The following is a 23832-nucleotide window of genomic DNA, read 5'->3' as shown; positions in this document are numbered from 1 at the left end:
GAGGTTGCACTGACCCCCAGAAAGAGGCAAAGGACATCATTAATTTTCAGATGAACAGTTTACCCACAGAGTTGAAATGCTACCATTTATATTGTGCAGTCAAGAAGTTCATTTCAGTATCTTGTCCCTTTTGTCCCCAAAGGATTGTCCTTTGGAAGAGATTCCCTCTTGTTTCATTTCATTTCATTTCATTTCTCTCCACACTCCCCAGAAGAGGTCATGTATTTTACTGTTTTACTAAGAATATCTTCCCTGCATTGGAGGAATATGTACTGAGGGTCAAACATGTCCCAGGCATTGTCTAGGCCATGAGCACAGGATACTGAAACCAAAAGCCACTATAATCTAGTGATGGAGAATGAATAGAATCAAATACAAATATTAATAAGACATCACAGGGTGTCAAGTGCTATGAAGAGACAAAAGCAGATATAAAGGAGAGCGTGGATATGAGTGCTATTTTGTAATCAGTGTTTGGTCAAGACCAGTAACCAGGTGACATTTGATCAGAGACCTGCAGGGAAGGAAGGCAGGAGCCCAGAGCCTGTGTGGGGAAGTGTGTGATGGTAGAGGGAATGGCCTCAGCTAAGGCCCTGAGGATGAAACTACTTTGAGCTATTTGAGTCCAAAACAGGAAGCATGTATGGGAAGGGGAATGAGCAGGAAAATGATCAGAGATCGTGTCAGGCAATTTCAAAGAAATAGGTGGCCTCCTTGCTGGTTCCCCTTCAAGAGAAAGGAGTCACTCACCCATATTATATACTGCTTGTATTTTAGCATCTACCTGCAAAGTCTGCTGTAAGTTGACATAGAGCCCTCTAGAATACAGTGTGTTGATTGAGTTCTGGCTCCTGTATTATAAGAATCACCTTGGAATATATTGGACCATGTCCCCTGCTCTGATGACGGATGTCATTTCACAAGGCGCGCACACACACACACACACACACACACACACACCAAATTAGTGTTCCCTGGGCTGTGTTTTTACCATGACTTCTCACTCCAACCCCAACAATTAAGTTCGGAGTGGGTATAACTCAAGATGCGCAGATCCATTATCATTCCTGCCAGTGACATAAGTTTCCCATGAACAAATAAAATTGACAAGTCAGACTGGCATGCTCATTTTCTTTCCTGTATTTAACGAAACACAAACAATCTGCTCAAAATCAGAGAGAGAGAGAGAAACAAGAAAGTGAAATAAAATGGAAGTGGCAGAAAAGATCTAATGGCTCAGGTGGTCGCTGAAATCTGAGGGGCCACGAAGAAGAAAGCGCATCCCTGGTTCTGACAACATTCCAACCTTTGTTACCACCCTGATGCCCAGCAAAAATAGTAAGGAGCAAAATTAAATTCATAGGAGACGACATTAGTGGGATCTTCAGGGTGTGCATCGTCTTACAGAGTGAATGCTCCAAGAGAAAAGTGTGCTAAGGGAATAAATCAACCCTTCGGTACAGGAAATATGCAAAGCAAAGCAAAAGTTGGGCAGGTTATAATGGAAGGTAAGAGACTCGCTTTTTCTTTGAAAAAGCACCTTGAGACTTTGCTATTTCTTTGACCAATTGGATGTCCTGTGATCTTAGAGAAGGTGGGACAAATCCCTTTCACTTTTTAGACGTGGCATCTTTTGTCTGTTTTTCCTGGGCTTTGTGTTGTGATCTTTTTGGCCGAGTGTTGGGCACACTCTGGTCCTGTTTCTGGTTTGCACAACATGCAAAGTTCTGCTCAGACCTTGCGCTACAAAATTCTGCACATACCATGACAACCGTTCTGGCTCTAAGTCACCATCTCCGTAAGATTTCTGCCTGAGGCTCTTACACCACACAAACTTTTTTCATAGTCCTGTGACTCCACCATTATAAGGCAAGTACCAAAGGAGCGGGGCCCTCTCTGACCTTGTTCACTGTAGGTTTTCAGAAGGGCATGATTAGGCAAGTACATGGCCATAGAGATCTCCACGTTCTGGGCTAGGCTGGTGGCTGCCAGGTGACCTCAGGTAGATGCGCCTGGCTTTGATTCTCTCTGGCCCTTTCCTCCGGGTCTTGCCAAGCTCTCAGACTCACCTGGCTGGGAGCTCTGAGGGAGAGGTGTGCAGGTGGCCGTCTCGATTCCTCCCGGATGGTTATTGGTGGTGACTAAACTCTGTCCCCACACAAGACGGCAGAACGGAGGCTAGCATGAGTCTCCCAGTCAAGCTTTCGACTCCACAGCAACAACCTGGTCCCGTCAGCCCAAGGTGGCACAGGCAGTGGGTGTGCACAGGAGGGATTTATAGTTTCCTCTGTCTGTTCATGAGGCACGTTCCCCTCCTCCTCCTCTTTGGAGCAGCACATGATTTCCCTGGGGGACACTGGTCTGGACACAAAGGAACTTTTCTGGAGGTTCTGTGTTCCCAATAGACCAGGTTATACCTGCGTGACCCCAGTGTTGAGTATTGCTTCCTCATGAACTCCGCTGCTCTCAGAGTTCAGACCTCCCAGCAGCGACTCCCAACGCTTAGGTCAATGTTTCGCCCAAGTCTAGGACTGAGCAATCTGTGTAGATTAGTTCCCTTGGATCTCCAAGCTGTTGGCTTATGTTGGAGATACAGTCCTGCCATCTACACAACATTCCGGTTTTCCTTTTCAAAAAGGAGGAGAAAAAAGCTCCTTGATACGGACCCTGAGCCCTACATACCGCAGCTTCATGACACATTTGCACACTTTTAGGACTTTCATTCCACATCACAATTAGGAGCTGCTGTTCAGCCCCTCTTTGTAAAGAATTTTTTAATTATATGAAATATGGTGAGATTTTTTTTCTTGCAGTATAATATGAGCTTGGAATAGAAAAGTAAACAGGTTCTTCCCGGTAGCTTTGAGAAGAAATCAGGCCTTGCAATCATTTTCATTTTAGACCAAGGTGAACCACTTCTGGGTTCTGATCCATCGAATGTAAGAACATAAATGCGTTTTAAAACACCAATGTAGTTATTTTACATCAGCGTTAGGACTTAACGACAAATGTTGTTCCAATGAAATTTTGTTAAGAATCTGAGATTAGGGTTCTCCCTTCATTCAAGGAGTTTCCCCTGGGTAAAGGCATTTTGCATCGTAATCTCATCTCTAAGTAGAAAAGGAGATTTAAAATCAATTACGGATATTCATCCTCTTTAGCTGGTAGAGAATTTCTCAGTACGTAACTGCATGCATGCTTCAGGTTTGACGTCTTGGAGGCATTATGACAGCAAAAGTAATTCATCCTTTAAATGTATGTCTACTATTTATGTCTATCTTGAAATCTTTGTGTCTACACATCTTCATTCTTTTAAATGCATATTAATTCAAACATTTACTCTTTTAATACCTACACCTTCAACTTTCTCTTGTTTCCTTTCAACATAAAATAAGAGATTATGTATGAGTTTGCTATTAAAATGAATAAAGATGGGGCTCTTGGATGGCTCAGTTGGTTAAGCACCTGCCTCTTGATTTTGGCTCAGGTCACAATCTCACATTTTGTGAGTTCAACCCCCATGTCAGGGTCTGTTGACATGAGGCTGCTTGGTATTCTCTGTCTTTCCCTCTCTCAGCCTCTCCCCACACCTCTCTCTCAAAATTAAATGCATAAACATTAAAAAATTTTTAAGTGAATAAACAAACACACAAAAAAGCAGAATGAGACCTACAAATACAGAGAAAAAAACCTCATGGTTTGCCTGAGGGGACGTGGGGGGATGGGCAGAATGGGTGAAGGATAGTGGGAGATACAGGCTTCCAGTTATGGAATTAATGAGTTGGGGTAAAAAAGGCACGGGGTATGGAATACAGTCAATGATACTGGATGGGTGGGTATGATAACAGACAGCAGCTACCTCTGTGGCGACCACCACGTAATGGGCGGAGAAGTTGAATCACTAGGTTGTGCACCTGAAACTAATGCAACATTCTTGCCAACTGTACTCAGATAAGATTTCTTTTAAGTGAGTTTGTGTTTATGTACATATGCGTATGTGTTTATCTGAAAAAACACATGTAATATATACGTACAACTTTGCCTCTGAACATTTTGTTTGGACTCAACAAAGCTAACTATAATTTAAATTTAAAAAAGTAATAAAATAAAATAAAATTTTGCTTCAGGATATTAAAGGACATCTAGAGTCTGAGATCATATTCTAAACATTTTATTTTTTTTTTTCAACGTTTATTTATTTTTGGGACAGAGAGAGACAGAGCATGAACGGGGGAGGGGCAGAGAGAGAGGGAGACACAGAATCGGAAACAGGCTCCAGGCTCTGAGCCATCAGCCCAGAGCCTGACGCGGGGCTCGAACTCCTGGACCGCGAGATCGTGACCTGGCTGAACTCGGACGCTTAACCGACTGCGCCACCCAGGCGCCCCATGAGATCATATTCTAAAGTCAATCTATTTATTAAAGTTTGTTGTTCCATGAAAACTTTTCTTCGAGATGCATATTTGGTGAACACTTGAGTAAGGAAGTGACTGTTGTACACATTGTGGACAACAAGGTACTAAGAGACCAGGATCCTAATGAGGAGAATAAAACCCATCTATACGACACATTAATATATTAAGTGTCCACTATTAAGAAGAGCAGTTAAGATACTGATACACAAAGGAACTTGGACATATAAGTGAAAAAAACATAATCTCACAGAGCCGATGCGGTGCTTGAAATTGTCAACCGCAGGATCATGACCTGAGCCAAAGTTGGACGCTCAACCCACTGAGCCACCCAGGCATGCCAAAAATAGAGTTCTTTTAGAGACACATAATAAAATATTACAGATACAAAACCAAATAATTTGTATTTTTAAATATTTTTTTTTATTTTTAAGAGAGGGAGAGAGAGAGAGAGAGATGGCCTGAGCTGGGGAGGGGCAGAGAGGGGCAGAGACATAGAATTTAAGCTGTCAGCACAGAGCCCGACATGGGGCTTGAGCTCAAGAGCTGTGAGATCATGACCTGAGCCGAAGTCGGATGCTTAACTGACTGAGCCACCCAAGCACACCTTACATTTATTCATTTCAATTCAAGTTAGTTAACATACAGTGCAGTGTTGGTTTCACGAGTAGAACCCAGTGATACATCACTCACATATAACTCCCAGTGCTCGTCTTAACAAGTGCCCTCCCTAATGCCCATCACCCATTTAGCCCCTCCCCCCACCCACTTCCTCTCCAGCAACCCTGAATTTCTTCTCTGTATTTTTGAGTCTCTTATAAATTGCCTCCCTCTCTGTTTGCATCTTAGTTTTCCTTCCATACCCTTATGTTCATCGGTTTTGTCTCAAGTTTCACATATGAGTGACATCATATGATATTTATCTTTCTCTGATGGACATATTTTGCTTAGCATAATACACTCTAGTTCCAACCACGTTGTTACAAATGGAAGATTTCATTCATTTTGATCACTGAGTAATATTCCATTATATATATATATGTGGCATATATATATATATATATGCCACATCCTCTTGATCCCTTAAAGGGGCATATGTACCCCAATGTTTATACCAGTGTTATTAACAATAGCCAGTTATGGAAAGAGCCCAAATGTCCGTGGATTGATGAATGGATAAAGAAGATGTGAGTGACCTAAATTTTGATCATGAGTTGCTTGCCTATCTCGCTACCTCAAGAGCATCATAGTCAGACCACACTCACATTTATGCCCCAGGAATTCACTCTACCAGGTGCTAGGCAGAATATCTCCAAATTGATATAATTTCTTCTCCATAATGTGGTTCTTTAATGTCAATTGACCTTAACCAAGGGAAGCTGATGAATGGAGAAGCTTAAACTCGGTTCCCTCAAATAATTTTATTGACTATGTCCCTGTGAGATTCCTACTGTTGTTATAAAACATTCCCACACTAGCTGCTGAAGACAAACACATACAAGTTCTTACAGTTCTGGGGTCAGAAGCTTCGAAGGAGTCTCGTCGGGCTAATAGCAAGGTGTCTGCAGGGTTGTGGTCCTTCTGGAGGCTCAGGGGAGAATGTGTTTCCTTTCCAGTTGCAGTCGCTGTTGCTGGCCACCTGCATTTCTTGGCTCATGGCTCTTCCGCCACCTTCATAGCCAGCAGGAGAGCATTCTCAAAATCTCTGACATCAACTCTTTTGTCTCCATCCTCAACATTTGGAGGACCATCCTGACTACCCTAGTCCCACCTAGAGAATCCCAGCTGATCCTTTTATCTCCATGGCAGCTAATTTACAGCCCTGTTTAGTCTGCTACCTGAATCCTACGTTGCTATCAAAAATAACATGTGAAAGGTCCTGGGAATTAGGATGTGGACATATTTGGAAGGGCCTTATTCTGCCCACTACAAAGTCTTTTTCATAAATGTATTATTTTTGTCACTTAGAAAAGCAATAAGCACAGAATTGACACAGACTGAAGAAAGAGTGAATACATTATTCCTTCAAAATTGCATGCATGCAAGGACACCATTTGGTGCAGAAGACTTAAAAATACCTACACCTGTCTTTAACACAAGATCCCAGCCTTGCTAACCAAAGAGTGGCCCACAGACCCAGACCCACAGTTTAGCATCACCCAGGAGCTGGTAGAAATGCAGAATCTCTGGGCCACCCAGGGCATGAGATCAGATTCTGCATTTGTAGTGGGATCTGTGTGAATGCACACGCACATTGAAGTTGGAGAACGGCTGGTGTAGCTGGGTTTCTCACCTTTTATGATCGACATTTGTGGCAGGATAATAGTTTAGGGGGTGCTTCCCTTTGAATTGTAGGTGTTTGGCAGCTTCCCTTCAGATTTTGACAGACATCTTCAGGGGAAAATTCATTTCTGGCTGTGAACCAGTGCCCCAGAGTTTGAGAACTAGAAGCATCCTGACAGAATCAAACTCAAGGGTCACCACATACTCAGGTATTAAATCAGACAGATGACTAGACATGACCAAGTGCCATTTCTGCAATGTAGAATGGAGCTCATAAATGTACTTCCTTAGGTATGTTTATAAAAATTGAATCCAACTATCCCTATGAGATGTCAAGCTCACATTGTAGTACGTAAAATATTTAAATACATCTGTTATAATTAAACATTTAATAACAAGGGACCAACTGACAGCTTTTACCTTGTGATAATGTAAGAAATTCCTAATTGTGTTGGCAAAAGTGTCTTGAAGCCAGTGTGTGTAGAACCCAAGGTTTATTACCAGAAGAACCCATTTCTCTATGCTTCTCTGTGCTGATACCTCAGAGCCCAGAGGCTGCTTCGGATTCTGTGTCTCCCTATCTCTCTGCCCCTCCCCTGATCATGCTCTGTCTCTCTCTGTCTCTCAAAAATAAATAAACATTAAAAAATGTTTTTTTAAAGAATAGACACTAGGGTTGCTGGGTGACTCAGTTGGCTGAGCATCTCGCTCTTGATTTTGGCTCAGGTCTCAATCTCAGGAACCTGGAGATTGAGCCCCCATCAGTTATGCATTGAGACTGAGGAGTCAGGTAATGATTATCTCTCTCCCTGTCTCTCTCTGCCCCTCCTTGGTACTTTTTCTCCTATAGAAGAAGACAAAGAGGATGAAGAAGAAGAAGATGAAGAAGAAGAAGAAGAAGAAGAAGAAGAAGAAGAAGAAGAAGGGGAAGAAGGAGGAGAAGAAGAAAGAGAAAAAAAGAAGAAAAAGAAGGAGGAGGAGAAGAAGAAGGAGGAGGAGAAGGAGGAGGAGGAAGAGGAAGAGGGAGAGGGGGAGGGGAAGGAGAAGAGGAAGAAGAGGAGGAAGAGGAGAAGGAAGGAGAAGAAGAAGGAGGAGGAGGAGGAGAGGAGAAGGAGAAGAAGAAGGAGGAGGAGGAGGAGGAGGAGAAGAAGAAGAAGAAGAAGAAGAAGAAGGAGGAGGAGGAGGAGGAAGACAAAGAGGGGGAGGGGAAGGAGAAGAGGAGACACTGGAGATGGCGGGGCTGGGCCCCCGAGACAAGTCAAGGTTTTGAAGTTAGAGAGACCTAATCCCGGTGTGTTCTTCCTTCTTAGAGCTGGAGAAAAGTGTAACTCCGAGCTGAGATAACGTGCTAGGAGATTTACATAACAGGAAGAGGGCAAGTTCAGGGACAAGGAGAAAGAAGAAAAGAACTGGATTCACTTGATCTCTAACCTAGTCTTTTGGGAACTGAGATTCATCAGGAAGAAATCCTTTATGTCCAGAGCAGCTTTCCATTGGGAATCATAGGCTTAGAGGTTGGAGTAACAAGAGGGAAACGTGCCTAATGAGCAGCTACAGGGAGGTGTAAATACCCTCTGGTCTCCTGTCAGCCTGTGCGACCTTGGACGGGAAGGCGAGTGGGTTTTGTCTGTTCGTTCTGAGTCCTAATTCTGGCTGGGGACTGACGCTTCAGTCCCCCCTGCTGTCTCCGCTGAGGACAGAGCCTTCGTCCCTGTTACCTGCTGTGCTGGGAGGAATTCCGTTTCACACGGACACCTTCCTGTCAGACACCCAGCCAGGTGAGTCCAACAGCCCCGGGCACCGTGGATGACAGGGTTGTCCGAGAACATTAATCCATCATCACCTGGGGGCCAATTCAACTTAGTCCATAGCAAGTGATCACTGTGTTTATTTGCTTGCGAAAGTAATGAATGTATTTATTCAGTGACTGTGCCAGTTTCGCAGAATGGCTGCTACGAACACTTTTGAGAGTCCTTCATATTCTTTACCATGAAAGGGATGCTCTAAACATCCTAAGATACACAGACCTCAGCACTGGGCAGGCTCTGGTCAGGATGTCCATAGGCAGAGACGTAGAAACCCTGCATTAGAAATATGAATATTTGTAATATAGCTGCTTTCAGGTCCTGCCTTCAACCTGTAACACCCACTTTTCCACCAGCAAATTCAGTGTCACCCCAAGACTACCCGCTTAAGAGTCCAACCACAGGGGCGCCTGGGAGGCTCAGTCGGTTAAGCGTGCGACTTTGGCTCAGGTCATGATTTGACAGTCCATGAGTTCGAGCCCCGCACCAGGCTCTATGCTGACAGCTCAGAGCCTGGAACCTGCTTCAGATTCTGTCTCCCTCTCTCTCTGCCCCTCCCCAATTGCACTCTGTCTCTCTCTCTCTCTCAAAAATAAATAAACATTAAAAGAAAAGTTCCAACCACACACAATGTAACACTGCTGTAAGTTTTTTCCCCAGGTTCCTGGGTGAAGAAGACATTTCCTGTTGTTTCTTAATCTATCCCTCAGTTTCAGCAAATATTTGATGACCTTTCTGATTATTATATGGCCATATGCTATTCCCCCTCCCCTGCTTTTTTTTAGCATATCAAAAGATTTCCTCAGATCATTGCTTCTCCGTCAACTTTGGAAACATTCTTTGACCATAAAAATGTTTAACTTGATTTAAATATTTCTATCTTCTTACTGTTGAGTTTCTTGCTTTATTTTAGTGGATTTTCCTACCTTTAATGTTATATGCAGTTTTCTTGATGTTCCATATATCATATGGTTACATTTACACTGCAGTCATTATCCCTCTGGTGTCAATAATGTGTCTGAGGGAGGGGACCAGTTTAATGTTTTTCCAGATAGATATCCATTTATTCTAGCTGTTACTTAGCAATTCATCTCTTCCCAAAGAAACTGAAATACGACCTTGCCATATAGGAAATGTCCTTATACACTGAGACCGAATTCCTGATTCATTCAACAAATAATAACTGAGCATCTGCCATGGGCCAGAACATTCTAGGGACACTATATGTCATATTCTTTCATGGTCTTTCACAATTTAGTTATTAATCCATGTCGGTATTACTAATGACTGCTATTTTTACTTGTTCCAGTTTGCGTTTATTTTTCATACAACTTTGCTTATGACAGTTGTTTTCAAGCTACTATTTTAACCTGGTTTCCAGAACCTTTCATTCTTTCCATTCTATAACTTCTCATAGTCTTATATCTTTTTATAGAAAACATATATTCAACTAAGTTGGTGAAAAACAAATGAACAGAGAGGATAAAGTCCCTGCTCTTCTGGATGTTACAGTGGTGCATTGAGACTGTCATGATGTGGGCAGGATTTACAGAGCACGGTCTGGGGAGTCCTTTGCCTGTTGGATGAGATCCAGAATGAGGATTAGAGGGTGTCCACTGGGTTTGAGAAAGAGAGATCTTTACTCAAAGCCCAGGAATATCAATGAAAAGGTGCCACATAAGAGAGGGAGAAAGGAGCTAACCCCATCCCCTATCAATCACGTAGAAATAAATCAGTCATATAATGATGCAGGAGGTACAGGAAAATGTCTTCTAGGCTTGATGTAAAAATGCCCGACTTTGTATTGGTTTATCCCTTTGTTCGTTTTTCTTGATGTATAATATAAACAGATATGTTAATATTTGTATCTATTTATATTTTATCTATGTAGTTTTGTACAAGCACACCGTGAATATATCACTATCTGTCTTATGAATAAGTTTGTTTCATTCTCTTATTATTTTTGCTGGGCATCAGGGGATATAACCAGGGGAGAAGCAAGGGAGATATTTCTTCCTCACAGTCTCTCAGGGACCACCCCAGCTTATGAGATCATTGCTCTCCCTCATCGATTTCATTCCCTCTGTATCTCACACTCTGTCTCTTTCATCTATTGAGCAGACTAGGTTACACTGGTGTAAATCACAGAGGAAAATTAACATTCCAGCATGGAGCTCCATGGTGATTGGTCCATGGGAGGCTTAAGAATTAGCATTTCTGGGTACCATTTCTACACTTTGCAGGGGAAAGATGGCTGATCGGGTCTCCTTGGGTTGTATCCTATCCCAGCATACACCAGGAATGTCGGGGCTGTGAGGACAGGGAAATTCACAACCCAGAAGACCACGGTGTCTTGTGCGTGTGTGACTTGTAGAGGGTGAGCAGTCCTCACAACAGGGGCCAGGACTCCTCAATCCCAAGGTGACACCATACACGGGCCAGAGCTCAGTCAAGAGCAGGCACCAAGATGGGGATCTGTGTCAATTCATGGGATGGCTTTGCAGCACGATGAATACCGAGGGAGAGGCAGTGTGGACAAGGACGGCCCTGTGCCTGGAGGTCACAGTTGTCGCAGAGAGGCCACATCCCTCCTCACATGTGTGACAGAATCTGTCATCTGTGTCCCTCAAGATCATTCCCCTTGCAGCGCTGGCTTTGCTTTTTCGCTTGAACATTTGAAACAAGTACCTTCCTCAGGGCCTTTGCACTGGCCATTCCCCCTGCCAGGCACACACTTCCCCCAGAATCCTGTGTCTATGTCTCTGTCTTACATGACGTCTGGTTTCCAATGCCACCTGTGTACAGAATTTGCCTAAATGCCATTAAAATAGAATGCCCTATTTGCTCTCTGCTTTATCCCTGTTTTCCATTTCTTCACAGCACACCTCACCATCAAAAAGGTGAGATAATCAAAAGATAATTGTAGCACAAAGGTAGTTGAATAATTATCTTCTTTGCTTACATATTTTTTCTCCATCGCTGTAGGGATTTTTGTTCTTCAGCACTCTATACTCATTGCGTAGATAGTGGCTGAAAGCTGGTCAGCACTCAATTTAGATTCCTGAATACTTGAAGCATTTCTCAGGAAAAGGATAAAATACATGATTTCTTAGGAAAGAAGCTGATTGACAATAAAAAGTATATCAGATGTGGCAGCGATGATTCCCTAAAGGGGACCATATCCGTGCACAACATATTAAAAGGAATTTCTGGACTGCAAAAGAAAAAAAAAACAGTCGCATTTCCATTTTGTGAGTAATACAAATTTGTGTTTTTTTATTTCCCTCTTTCTCAGAGGTCACCTCCATCAGATGGAACCAAGCAATGAAACAAAATTTTCAAAGTTTCTTCTTCTGGGATTTTCAGAGGAACCAGGACTGCAGCCCCTCATATTTGGGCTTTTCCTCTCCATGTACCTGATCACTGTGTTTGGGAACCTGCTCATCATCTTGGCCATCAGCACAGACCCCAACCTCCACACACCCATGTACTTCTTCCTGGCCAACCTGTCCTTTGTAGACATCTGCTTCACCTCCACCACCGTCCCGAAGATGCTGGTGAACATCCGGACTCAGAGCAAAGTCATAACCTATGCAGGCTGTATCACACAGATTTATTTTCTCATACTCTTTGCTGTGATGGACGTCTTCCTCCTGAGTGTGATGGCCTATGACCGGTTTGTGGCCATCTGTCACCCCCTGCACTACACGATCATCGTGAACCCCCGGCTCTGTGGGCTGCTGGTTCTCGTGTCCTGGATCATGTGTGTCCTGCATTCCCTGTTACAAAGTTTAATGATGTTGCGGCTGTCCTTCTGTACACACTTGCATATCCCCCACTTTTTTTGTGAACTTAATCAGATGCTCCAACTGGCCTGTTCTGATACCTTTCTTAATAACGTGGTGATGTATCTTGCAGCTGTCTTGTTGGCTGGTGGTCCCTTCATTGGGATCCTTTACTCTTACTCTAAGATAGTTTCCTCCATATGTGGGAACTCATCAGCTCAGGGAAAGTGTAAAGCATTTTCCACCTGTGCATCTCATCTATCGGTTGTCTCCTTATTTTATTGTACGATGCTCGGCGTGTACCTTAGCTCTGCTGCTACCCAGAGCTCACGGTCAAGTGCCACAGCCTCGGTGATGTACACGGTGGTCACGCCCATGCTGAACCCCTTCATATACAGCTTGAGGAACAAAGACATGAAAAGGGCTCTGAAAGCATTCTTTGGGAAGGAGACCCTTACATGGCCAATCGTCATGAGATTGAAGAAATGCCTATGATTGCAGGGGTCAAAGCCTCTGGGTCAGAGATTTTGATCTTTATTCAGACTGTAGATGTAGTATTCCTCTTTCTGTTTATTTCCTTGTCCTCAACTTCCATATCCCATGTATGTAAGTCACTCTATGAAGCTCTTCTCTCTCTGATATCCTACAGATTTTTCCCTTGTATTTCCCACTTTCTGAATTTTATTTCCAACCATGGATCTGAAATATTTGGAAATGTTCATTTACCTTGAGGCAACATAGATGTTTTTAAAAAATAATCTTTCTCGGGGCGCCTGGGTGGCGCAGTCGGTTAAGCGTCCGACTTCAGCCAGGTCACGATCTCGCGGTCCGTGAGTTCGAGCCCCGCGTCGGGCTCTGGGCTGATGGCTCGGAGCCTGGAGCCTGTTTCCGATTCTGTGTCTCCCTCTCTCTCTGCCCCTCCCCCGTTCATGCTCTGTCTCTCTCTGTCCCAAAAATAAATAAAAACGTTGAAAAAAAAAAAAATTTAAAAAAAAAAAAAAATAATCTTTCTCAAACAATTGTGTCACACCAAAACATTTTTCTTCCATACGTGTTTTTTTAATGCCACGTTTACCACTGGTTATCTCTCTGTATGTCTTAGGATTAGTGGGCAGAATTGGGTGGGTGATGGGCTAAATGGGCAATGGGCATTAGGGAGGGCACTTGTTGGGGTGAGCACTGGGTGTTGTATGTAAGTGATGAATCACTAAATTCTACTCCTGACACCAACACTACACTACATGTTCACTAACTAGAATTTAGATAAAAACTTGAAACAAACAAACAAAAAGAACTATCATGATTGATACGCCACCTATGGAAACAACCACACTTTATGACAAATATGTATGATTTTAAAGTAGAACAATATCTGAGACTATGTTTTTTCACTTATATGTCTGAAGGTCCTTTGTATATCAGTATCTTAACTGCTCTTCTTAATAGTGGACACTTAATATATTAATGTGTCTTCTAGATCGGTTTTATTTTCTTCATTAGGATCCTGGTCTCTTAGTACCTTGTTGTCCACAATGTGTATGATAGTCACTACCTTACTCAAGCATTCACCAAATACGCGTCTCCAAAAGAAGTCTTCATGGAACAACAAACTTAGATAGATTGACTTTAGAATATGATCTTCGACTCTAGATGCCCTTTAATATGATGAGGCAAAATTTTATTTTATGTTTTGTTCAATTTAAATTTTAGTTAGTTAATATACCATGCAATATTGGTTTCAGGACTGAATTCCGTGATTCATCACTTATGTACAACATCTAGCGCCTGTCCCAACGAAGCGAAGTTTTAAATCACACATTGTGCTCTTTAAAATATTTATTCTTCATGCTGTACGTCTATTCATTGGAGTATGGAGGATTGGTGGCCATGTGTAAGGGGGCTTATCCAAATGGGGGAAGGACTGATTGACATTTTTCTACTTTTATTGAATTATCTCCTTGTTTCTTCCTGAAATCTTTACACTGCCTTTGGTATGACTCCTTTCATTGTTGTAAAAGAAATATATCCCCCTTCCTTCTAAATTTTGTCATAACCATGAAAGGGGTGTCGAATGGTCATTATCCTCCATTATACATGTTTCTCAGGCTCAGGATTCCATTCATCTTCTATGTTCAAGGGACGACATAAGAGGGAGCTTGCATTCCTGTCTGGTCATGTGAATCAGGGACACCAGTTTTCGAACACAATAATGCATACATTTTCAATCTTTCCTGGCTATGGGGAAAAGAACCTCAATGAGAGGTAGTTGTTTTGTTGTTTTTGTTGTTATTGTTTGTTTGTTTGTTTGTTTGTTTTTGAGAGAGAGAGAGAGAGAGAGGCAGAGGGGGAGTGAGCAGGAGAGAGGGGAAGAGGCAGAGAGGGAGACAGAGATAGAATCTTAAGCAGGCTCCAACTTGAACGGGGCTTGATCTCATGACTGTGAGATCACAACCTGAGCCAAAATCAAGAGTTGGAGACTCGACCGACTGAGCCACTAAGGTGGTTCTCAGTGACAGGTTTTATATGCAGGTGTCTGAACTAAACTGAAATAACAGAGGTACCATGAATGCAGGCTTCAAATACAAGAATCAATACCAAGAACAGTCAGCAGCAGATTATCATTGTCCTTACTTCTGTTCACCGTGATCATTGAATCAGTTAGCCATTGCTGCATAACAAGCCATTTAAAAGAAAATGATTTAATGTAATGCTTTTATTACCAAATGATATTGTATGTTGGGGATTGTTCTGAGCTCTGCCTGTCTCCTTGTGAGTCTATAGTGAGCTGTGAGACTCTACACTGTTTCTTCTTTTTTAATTTTTTCTTAAAGTTTATTTGTTTTGAGAGAGGCAGAGACAGGATGCGAGTGGGTTAGGGGCAGAGAGAGAGAGGGAGACACAGAATCCGAAGCAGGTTCCAGGCTCCGAGCTGGCAGCACCGAGCCTGACGCAGGGCTTGAACCCACCAGCTGTGAGATCATGACCTGAGCCGAAGTTGGACACTCAATCGACTGAGCCACTCAGGCGCCCCGACTCTACATTGTTCCTAAGGCTCATCCATGATGTCATGTGTGATCACGGGGCACTTCTCTTCTGAACAAGTATATGATCAGTTAACTCGATTTCCGAGTGCATTTTTATCTTCTGTTTTACAGGGAAAAAAAGAATATCAAAAGTGAATGATTTTAATTTACATCTACTGTTCCTGTATTCATACATGACACTTTGCTTTCTTCCTACTGAGAAGAAAAAGCTCCTGTCATGACTCAGTATGAATCAGCTACCTCCGCTCTATATTTCACACTGATCCGTACGCTGCTAGATTTTTTTCCCTTCTAACCAATTTAGTGGAGGTATAATCATGTGCTATAAACTGCATCTATTCGGAACGTATGATTTGATGAATTAAGGGAGATATACAAAAACAAAAGTACCTACTGCACATTCCTATTTGATGTTCTTCAAGAAAATGCACAACCTTGATGACTTCTTAATCCAATTGTTAAAATGTAATCTCCCTTGGCCTCAGCTTCTTTATTTCTGAAAGTAACTTGGGACCGTAAACATAATTTCAAATGGATATTGCAAGAAATAAATGACGTGTGCGGACATATTTCGTTGAGTCTGAAGAAAATGCTCAGCTGTAAAGTTGTATGTATGCGTATATGTGTCTTTCTCTGTATACATTTTTATTTCAAATAAACACACCTACACATGGTACCCCAGCACAGAATCATTTTTAAAAATATTATTATCTGAGTGTGCTTGGCACACAAGGTGACACAAGATTCATGTGTACGACGTAGACATTCAACTTCTCCGTACATTATGCGGTGCTCAGCACAAAGGCAGCTGCTGGCTGTCAGCCTACCAGGCCATTGCAATATCATTGACTATATTCTGTCCACTGTGCCTTTGATTTCCGTGACTCATTTATTCCACAACTGGAAGCCTGTACCTCCCACTGCCCTTCACCCATCCTCCCCACCCCCCTCTGACAACCACGAGTTTATTCTCTATATTTATGGATCGGATTCTGCTGTTTTGTGTGCTTGTTTATTCATTTTAAGCAGACTCAATGGGGCATCCGAGTGGCTCAGTTGGCTGAATGTCTGACTCTTGATTTCCCCTGGGGTCGTGGAATTGGGTTCCCCGCCACACTGAGCATGGAACTTGCTTAGGATTCTCTCTCTCTGAATCTCTCCCTCTGCCCCTCCTCCACTCACACATGCTCTTACTCTCAAACAAAAATTTAAAAAATGAACACAGACTCATTTATGACCTCTTATTTTATGTTGAAAGCAAATGAGTGAAATTTGAAGAGTGTTGATATAAAAAGAATAAATGTTTGAGTTAATATGCAATTGAGAGAATGTAGACATGTAGACACAACAATTTAGTATAAACAATAGACATACATTCAAATGATGAATTACTTTTCTTATGCTAATACGTCAAAGACAATAAAATCTGGAGCACGTTTGTATTTATGCCCTGAGAAATTCTCTACCAGCTAAAGAGGACGAATATCTCCCAATTGATTTTAAAATTCTTCTAATTAAAGATGGGATTACAACACAAAATGCCTTTACCCAGGGAGAGCTATAGTGAAAGAAAGGAGAAGCTTAGTCTCAGGTTCTTAACAAAATTTTATTGGACAAATGTTTGTGTTCAAGTCCTAATACTAATGTAAAATGACTACATTAGTGTTTTAGAACACATGTATGCTCTTACAATTCTGGGGCTCAAAAGCCTGAAGTCGTTCTCATGGGTCTGAAATGAAGATGTTTGCAAGGCTTGGTTCCTTCTGGAAGCTACAGGGAAGAATCTGTTTACTTTTCTATCCCAAGCTCATATCATAGTGCAAAATATGATCTAAATATATTTTATATAACTGACAAATGCTTCACACAGAGGGGCTACATGGCAGCTGTTAACTTGTGACATATTATGGAATTCCTAAATGTTTGGAAAATGTGTCATGAAGCTGAGCTATGTAGTGCTTGGGGTTTATATCAAAGGAACTCATTGAAAGGGAAATAGGAATGTTCCATAGATAACGGAGCTGTGTCTCCACCACAAGCCAAGTGTTTGGACATCCAAGGCATCTAATCCACAAAGATTGTTCAGTTCTAGACTTGGGGGAAAAGCTGAAATCAGGGTTGGGATGAGATGCGGGGATGTCTGCCCTCTGAGAGGAGCAGAGTTCAAGAGGAAGGAGTGTTTAACACTGGTGTCACAGTCTATTGGGAATATGGAATCTCCAAAAATCTTTCCTTTGTCTCCAGACCAGTGTCCTCCAGGGAAATCATGTGCTGTAGGTTGGAGAGGCAGGAGAGGAACGTGCCTCATGAACAGACAGAGGAAACTATAAATATCTCTTGTGTGCCATCCCTCTGCCTGTGCAACCTTGGGCTGATGGGACCCTGTTGTTGCTTCTGGAGTCTGAAGCTTGGCTGGGAGATTCATGCTAGCCTCCTTCCTGTCATCTTGTGTGGGGACAGAGTTTAGTCGCCACCAATAACCATCTGGAGGGAATTCAGACAGCCACAAGGAGACCTCTCCCTCAGAGCTCCCATCCAGGTGAGTCTGAGACCTGGCAGGATCTTCAGGAAAAGATTAGGGAGAATCAAACCCAGGTGCATTTACCTAAGGTCACCACACAGCCACCAGCCTAGCCCAGAACCTGGAGATCTCTATGGTCATTTGCTTGCCTGATTACCTAATGACCTCATGGATGATGTTACAGAAAGGATTGCACATTGAACTCAGCCACACATGGGTGATTGTTGCCAGTGAAGTGATGGGAGGGGAGGCAGGAAATATTTCCAGTAAAAGTAGAACACATCCAATGAGTCTTGCAGTTGAAGGGAGTAAGAAAATTAGGGATGGACAGATGTGCAGTGAAGTCAGAACATTCCTTTTTTGTCTTTAAATGAGGCATCCTGGGGGGTACCTGGGTGGCTCAGTGGGTTAAGCTGCAAACTCTTGATTTCGGGTCAGGTCATGATCTTATGGTTTGTGAGGTCCACCCTGCATCGGGCTCTGGCTGACAGCTCAGAGACTGGAACCTGCTTTGGATCCTGTGTCTCTCTCCCTCTCTGCCTCTCCCCCGGTCACACACCCTGTCTCAAAATAAATAACAAAACATTAAACAAATGGGGCATACTGGGCTACGTTTCCATATTGATGAGAAATATCTAGACCAATTTACTGCTTGCATATAGGACCTCGCAACATTAATTCATGAGACATATATTTTCACAGCGTGCTCTTGCTCTGGGTATTCGTATGACCGCCATGATGTGATAAGTAAAAACTATGGTTACCTAGCTTTGCTTTGCAGTGATTTCATTATCTACGAAGTTGACTATATTTGTGGTTACTTATTCCTTGGTTGTCTCATTTACGCATTGTCTCTAACGGGTCTTTACATGTGTACAGTGGAGTCGGGGAGGTGCTACTTCCATTTCTGATTGCATTCTTTCTAAAAAGGAAGTGGATGGGGTGTTCGGTGTTATTTTCCCCACTTTGCCGTTCACCATTGAGTTCTATTGTGTACATATAGACATATACGCACTGTGACATAGACATATAGGACTGTGTTCATTAGTAATTTGGGGTCAAATCTGTCACTCGGTTATACTGTGTCTCTCTTGTTTTTTATATTTATTTATTTATTTATTATTTATTTATTTATTTATATGCCTTACTTCATTATCCTATACTGAGCTGTCATTAACACTCTTCACTTGCAAATTCTTGCTATAAACAAAAAGGAGCATACGTGGTATTTTGTACATTGCTCACAAATCACTGTCTGTACACATTTCCACGTGCCTTCCCATCTCTGTTATTCCCTGCAGTTCCTTTTGGCCCTCTGTGAAAAGGTCTATTTCTGGAAGTTGTGTTATCTCTGACTACCACGGCTTCTTTACATTTGACTGAACATCACCTTACTCTCCATAAGCATATTTGAATCCATGTATCGTTATAAGAAAATATTTATTATTTAGATACGGCTCCTTCCCCAGTGATAAAGGTGATTCTATCACATTCTTTTCTTTCCAAGTGTTTGGAAGTATGATCTGAAATCAGTGGCCCACCCCGATACCACTAAATTATTTTATGCCTTTTGTAAGTCGCTTTTAGATTCTCACATAATTTTGTTTCACATAGTTGTTTTGAAACTTGCCCTAATTTCACTCCTTCTGGAAGTCTTTATTCTTTCAGTTCTCATAAAGCTTCTCTTCCTATCTTAGGCGCACATACACATTCATAACCAGACGGATGAATGAAAGGCGGGCTGTGGGCAACATAAACGCTCTTTAGGTTTTAGGGTAGTCTTTTTTTCTACGTGTGTCCACTCTTCCTTCTTCCTCAAAACTACCTCATGGACTTGTCTCCAACCGACTAGGGAAATGCTGATTCTTTATTTCAATGTCTGCAAAATATTTCATGATACGGCTGTGCTACTCACACTTGGAAAGCTTTTCCTAGCTTTTCTCGATGCATTGCTATTATAACAATTCTGCAAAAATATTTTGAGATTGTTATGTGAAAAATCTGGTTCTCCACTGGAGGAAACACTGTCCCTCAGGGGGACACGACTTATTTGGGTGTCACATGGTGGGGGGGGGGGCTCAGGAAGGGCCAGGGATGCTCTAAACACATTCAAAGCCCAGGACACACAGCACAGAGACCAACCTGGATCAGAACGTCAAGGGTGCCAAGACTGAGAATCTCTGAGTTAAAGCATATCTGTGTTTTCACATTTGTAGCTGTCTTCAGTTGTTTTCTCAACATCACAGTGGTTCACATTCCTCCCAGAAAAATTAGAGAATCTCTTTTTTCTACCTGTTTAAAAATTTCAACCCAGTCAGCTCCAGAGATCTTGTTTTCTTCAACCGTTACTGAATTTGAGCCAATATGTACATATTTGATCACCAGGTTCATTGTTACATGTCTATTGTTATTATGTGTCCATAAAGTCTATGTCTATTCCGCAGCTAGCAGCATTTCACATGAAGTTCACGGATTACCGTTTATTGCCTTGGGTTGGATATTATGTCCACAAAATGATTTAAATTTTATATAGCTAAATATATCTATCTTCTTACTTCTGATTTTCCTGCCTTAATTACAATGATTTTGCTCACCTGTGGCTTGTATCTGCGTTTTTATGCACGTTCACTAAAAATGTACTGTTTCCATTTACTTCAAGATCTCTAATCCTCTGAATTGTTAAAATGTGCATACTAGGGAAACTTTATTTTCTTTCAGATGGATAGCCACCTGTGCCAGCCTTTAGGAAACAACCTTCACCAACTAAATTGGAATACAGTGGTGCCTGGGTGGCTCAGTCCGTGAGCATCTGACTCTTGCTTTCAACTCAGGTCATGATCTCATGGTTCGTGAGATCAAACCATGCATCAGTCTCCATGCCGAGCGTGGAGCCTGCATGGGATTTTCTGTATTATAAAAGGCTGATGGGTGTGCGTCTGACTTCGGCTCAGGTCATGATCTCGCGGTCTGTGAGTTCCAGCCTCGCGTTGGGCTCTGTGCTGACATCTCGGAGCCTGGAGCCTGCTGCGGATTCTGTGTCTCCCTCTCTCTCCTCCCCTCCCCCACTCAGGCTCTGTCTCTCTCCCTCTCAATAATCAATAAATGTTAAAAAATTTAAATACAGGAAAGAAAATGAACATGCCGGTCTGACTTGTCAATGTTATTTCTTCACGGGAAGCTTGTTCATTGGAATTCAGGTAACATTTTACATTGTTTAGGGGAATGATTATGGATCTGGCCAGCTTGAGTTATACTCCCTCCAAACTTAATCACGGGGGCTGGGGGTGAGAAGTCATGGTAAGAACACAGCCAGAGAAACAATCATTTGTGGTGTGTGTGTGTGTGTGTGTGTGTGTGTGTGTGTGTGTACATGCCTTTGGGAGTGGGATTCATCCTCAGAACAGGGGTACACGGTCTAATATGTTCTAAGGTGAATACAGAAGCCATAACTCAATCAACACACAGTACTCAGGAGGGATCGATGTCAATTTACAGGAGACTTTGCAAGTAGAGTCTAAAATACAAGCAGTACATAGTGTGGGTGAGTGACTCTGTTTTCTTGAGGGTTAACCAGCAGAGCCCATTTCCTTGAAATTGCCTCACACCGTCTCTGATTTCCCTCCTGTTCACTCCCCTTCCTACATATGCTTCCTGTTTGGGACCCACATAGCTCAAAGTAGGATCATCCTCGGGGCCTTAGCAGAGGCCATTCCCTCAGCCAGCACACACTTCCCTCGTGGCTCCTGCCTTCCTTTCCCTGAGGTCTCCGTTCAGATGTCGCCTTGTTCGCTGTTCTTGACTGAACACCAATTACAAAATGACACTTGTATCCACGCTCTCCTTTACACCTACTCTTGTTCTCTTCACAGCACTTGACACCCTCTGATGTCCTATTGATATTTTTATTTCCTTCTGTTCCTTCTCCATCACTGGATTATACTGGCTTTTGATTTTCCCGGACTCATTGCCTCCACAATGCCTGGAATATGTTTGACCCTCACTACAACTTCTTGACAGCAAAATATAAATCATACCATTGCAACAATGTGAGTAATGCTGTTCAGGTGAAAATTAATGATGTCTCCCATCGTCTTTCCTCGTGGTCAGTGCAACCTCATGGAACCAGGAAATGATACACGGACATCAGAATTTCTGCTTCTGGGATTTTCAGAGGGTCCAGAACTGCAGCCCCTCGTATTTGGGCTTTTCCTCTCCATGTACCTGATCACTGTGTTTGGCAACCTGCTCATCCTCCTAGCCATCAGCTCTGACTCCCACCTCCACACGCCCATGTACTTCTTCCTGGCCAATCTGTCCTTTGTAGACATCTGCATCACCTCCACCACCGTCCCGAAGATGCTCTGGAACATCCAGACCCAGAGCAAAGTCATAACCTATGAGGACTGCATCACACAGGTGAACTTTTTCATAATCTTTTCAGGATTGGACATCTGCCTCCTGGCCATTATGGCCTATGACAGGTTTGTGGCCATCTGTCACCCCCTGCAGTACACGGTCATCATGAGCCCCCGGCTCTGTGCACTGCTGGTCCTGGTGTCCTGGATCACGAGTGTCCTGCATTCCTTGTTGCAAACTTCAATGGTGTTGCGGCTGTCCTTCTGTACAGGCTTGGAAATCCCCTATTTTTCCTGTGAACTCAATCAGATGATCCAACTTGCCTGTTCTGACACCTTTCTTAATAACTTGGTGATGTATTTTGCAGCTATCCTAGTGGGTGGTGGTCCTTTCATTGGGATCCTTTACTCTTACTGCAAGATACTTTCCTCCATACGTGGGATCTCATCAGCTCAGGGCAAGTATAAAGCATTTTCCACCTGTGCATCTCACCTCTCGGTTGTCTCCTTATTTTATTGTACGGGCCTCGGAGTGTATCTCAGCTCTGCTGCTACCCAGGGCTCCCACTCAAGTGCCACAGCCTCGGTGATGTACACGGTGGTCACGCCCATGTTGAACCCCTTCATCTACAGCCTGAGGAACAAAGATATAAAGAGGGCTCTGAAGAGATTCTCTGCGATGGCAGTTAGAAAAGGTCCAATTGTCCTGCGGTTGAAGAATTTCCCAGGATTGCAAGCCTCAAAGTCTTAGCGTCAGAAATTGTTTTGTTTTGTTTTGTTTTTTGTTTTGTTTTTTTTTTTATTTTTTTTTCAACTTTTTTTTATTTTATATTTATTTTTGGGACAGAGAGAGACAGAGCATGAACGGGGGAGGGTCAGAGAGAGAGGGAGACACAGAATCGGAAACAGGCTCCAGGCTCTGAGCCATCAGCCCAGAGCCTGACGCGGGGCTCGAACTTACGGACTGCAAGATCGTGACCTGGCTGAAGTCAGACGCTTAACCGACTGCGCCACCCAGGCGCCCCTGTTTTGTTTTTTTTAAGCAGATTGTAGACATAGAGTTTGTGTCTCTCATTTATTTCCCGGAATCCTTATTTTTTCAACCACTCAATACAATTTAGTTCCTCATTGTATTAAGTTTTTCCCTCTCTGTGTTCCAACCTTTTTCCCTTCTCTTTTTCTTTTATTTCTAAATTGATTCGCAAGCTGTGATATGAGAAAATTAGGAGTTCTCATTTGTCTCATGGAACTGCCTGGATTTCTTAAGAATAATTTCTTCACAGGGGCACCTGGGTGGCTCAGTTGGTTAAGCATCTGACCTCGGCTCAGGTTCTGGTTCCCGAGTTCGAGCCCTGCATTGGGCTCTGTGCTGATAGCTCAGAGCCTGGAGCCTGTTTCAGATTTGTGTCTCTCCCTTTGTCTCTGCCCCCCCCCCACTCACGTTTTGTCTCTGTCTCTCTCCCTCAAAAATAAAAAAAAAAAATTAAAAAATTTTTAAAGAAAAAAGAATAATTTCTTCACCATTGACAAAATCACTCCACATAATAATGTTTTTATTTTTACTAAAAGAATAGTGATTTGTTACCTCTCTGTTGGAATAAATTCAATTTGGCAAATAGGCCATTTC

General features: G+C 42.6%; 2 pseudogenes; both read left to right on the top strand.

The window, feature by feature from the left end:
• Nucleotides 1-11811: 11811 nt before the first annotated feature.
• LOC112852336 (olfactory receptor-like protein OLF4) lies at nt 11812-12640 on the top strand (annotated as a pseudogene).
• A 9326-nt stretch (nt 12641-21966) lies between these two features.
• On the top strand, nt 21967-22795 carry LOC147583703 (olfactory receptor-like protein OLF4; annotated as a pseudogene).
• Nucleotides 22796-23832: the final 1037 nt, after the last annotated feature.

The sequence above is a fragment of the Puma concolor genome, chromosome A2 (assembly GCF_028749965.1).
Source record: "Puma concolor isolate L17-30 chromosome A2, mPumCon1.1.hap2, whole genome shotgun sequence".
NCBI lineage: Eukaryota > Metazoa > Chordata > Mammalia > Carnivora > Felidae > Puma > Puma concolor.
This window is presented reverse-complemented; position numbering and strand designations above follow the sequence as displayed.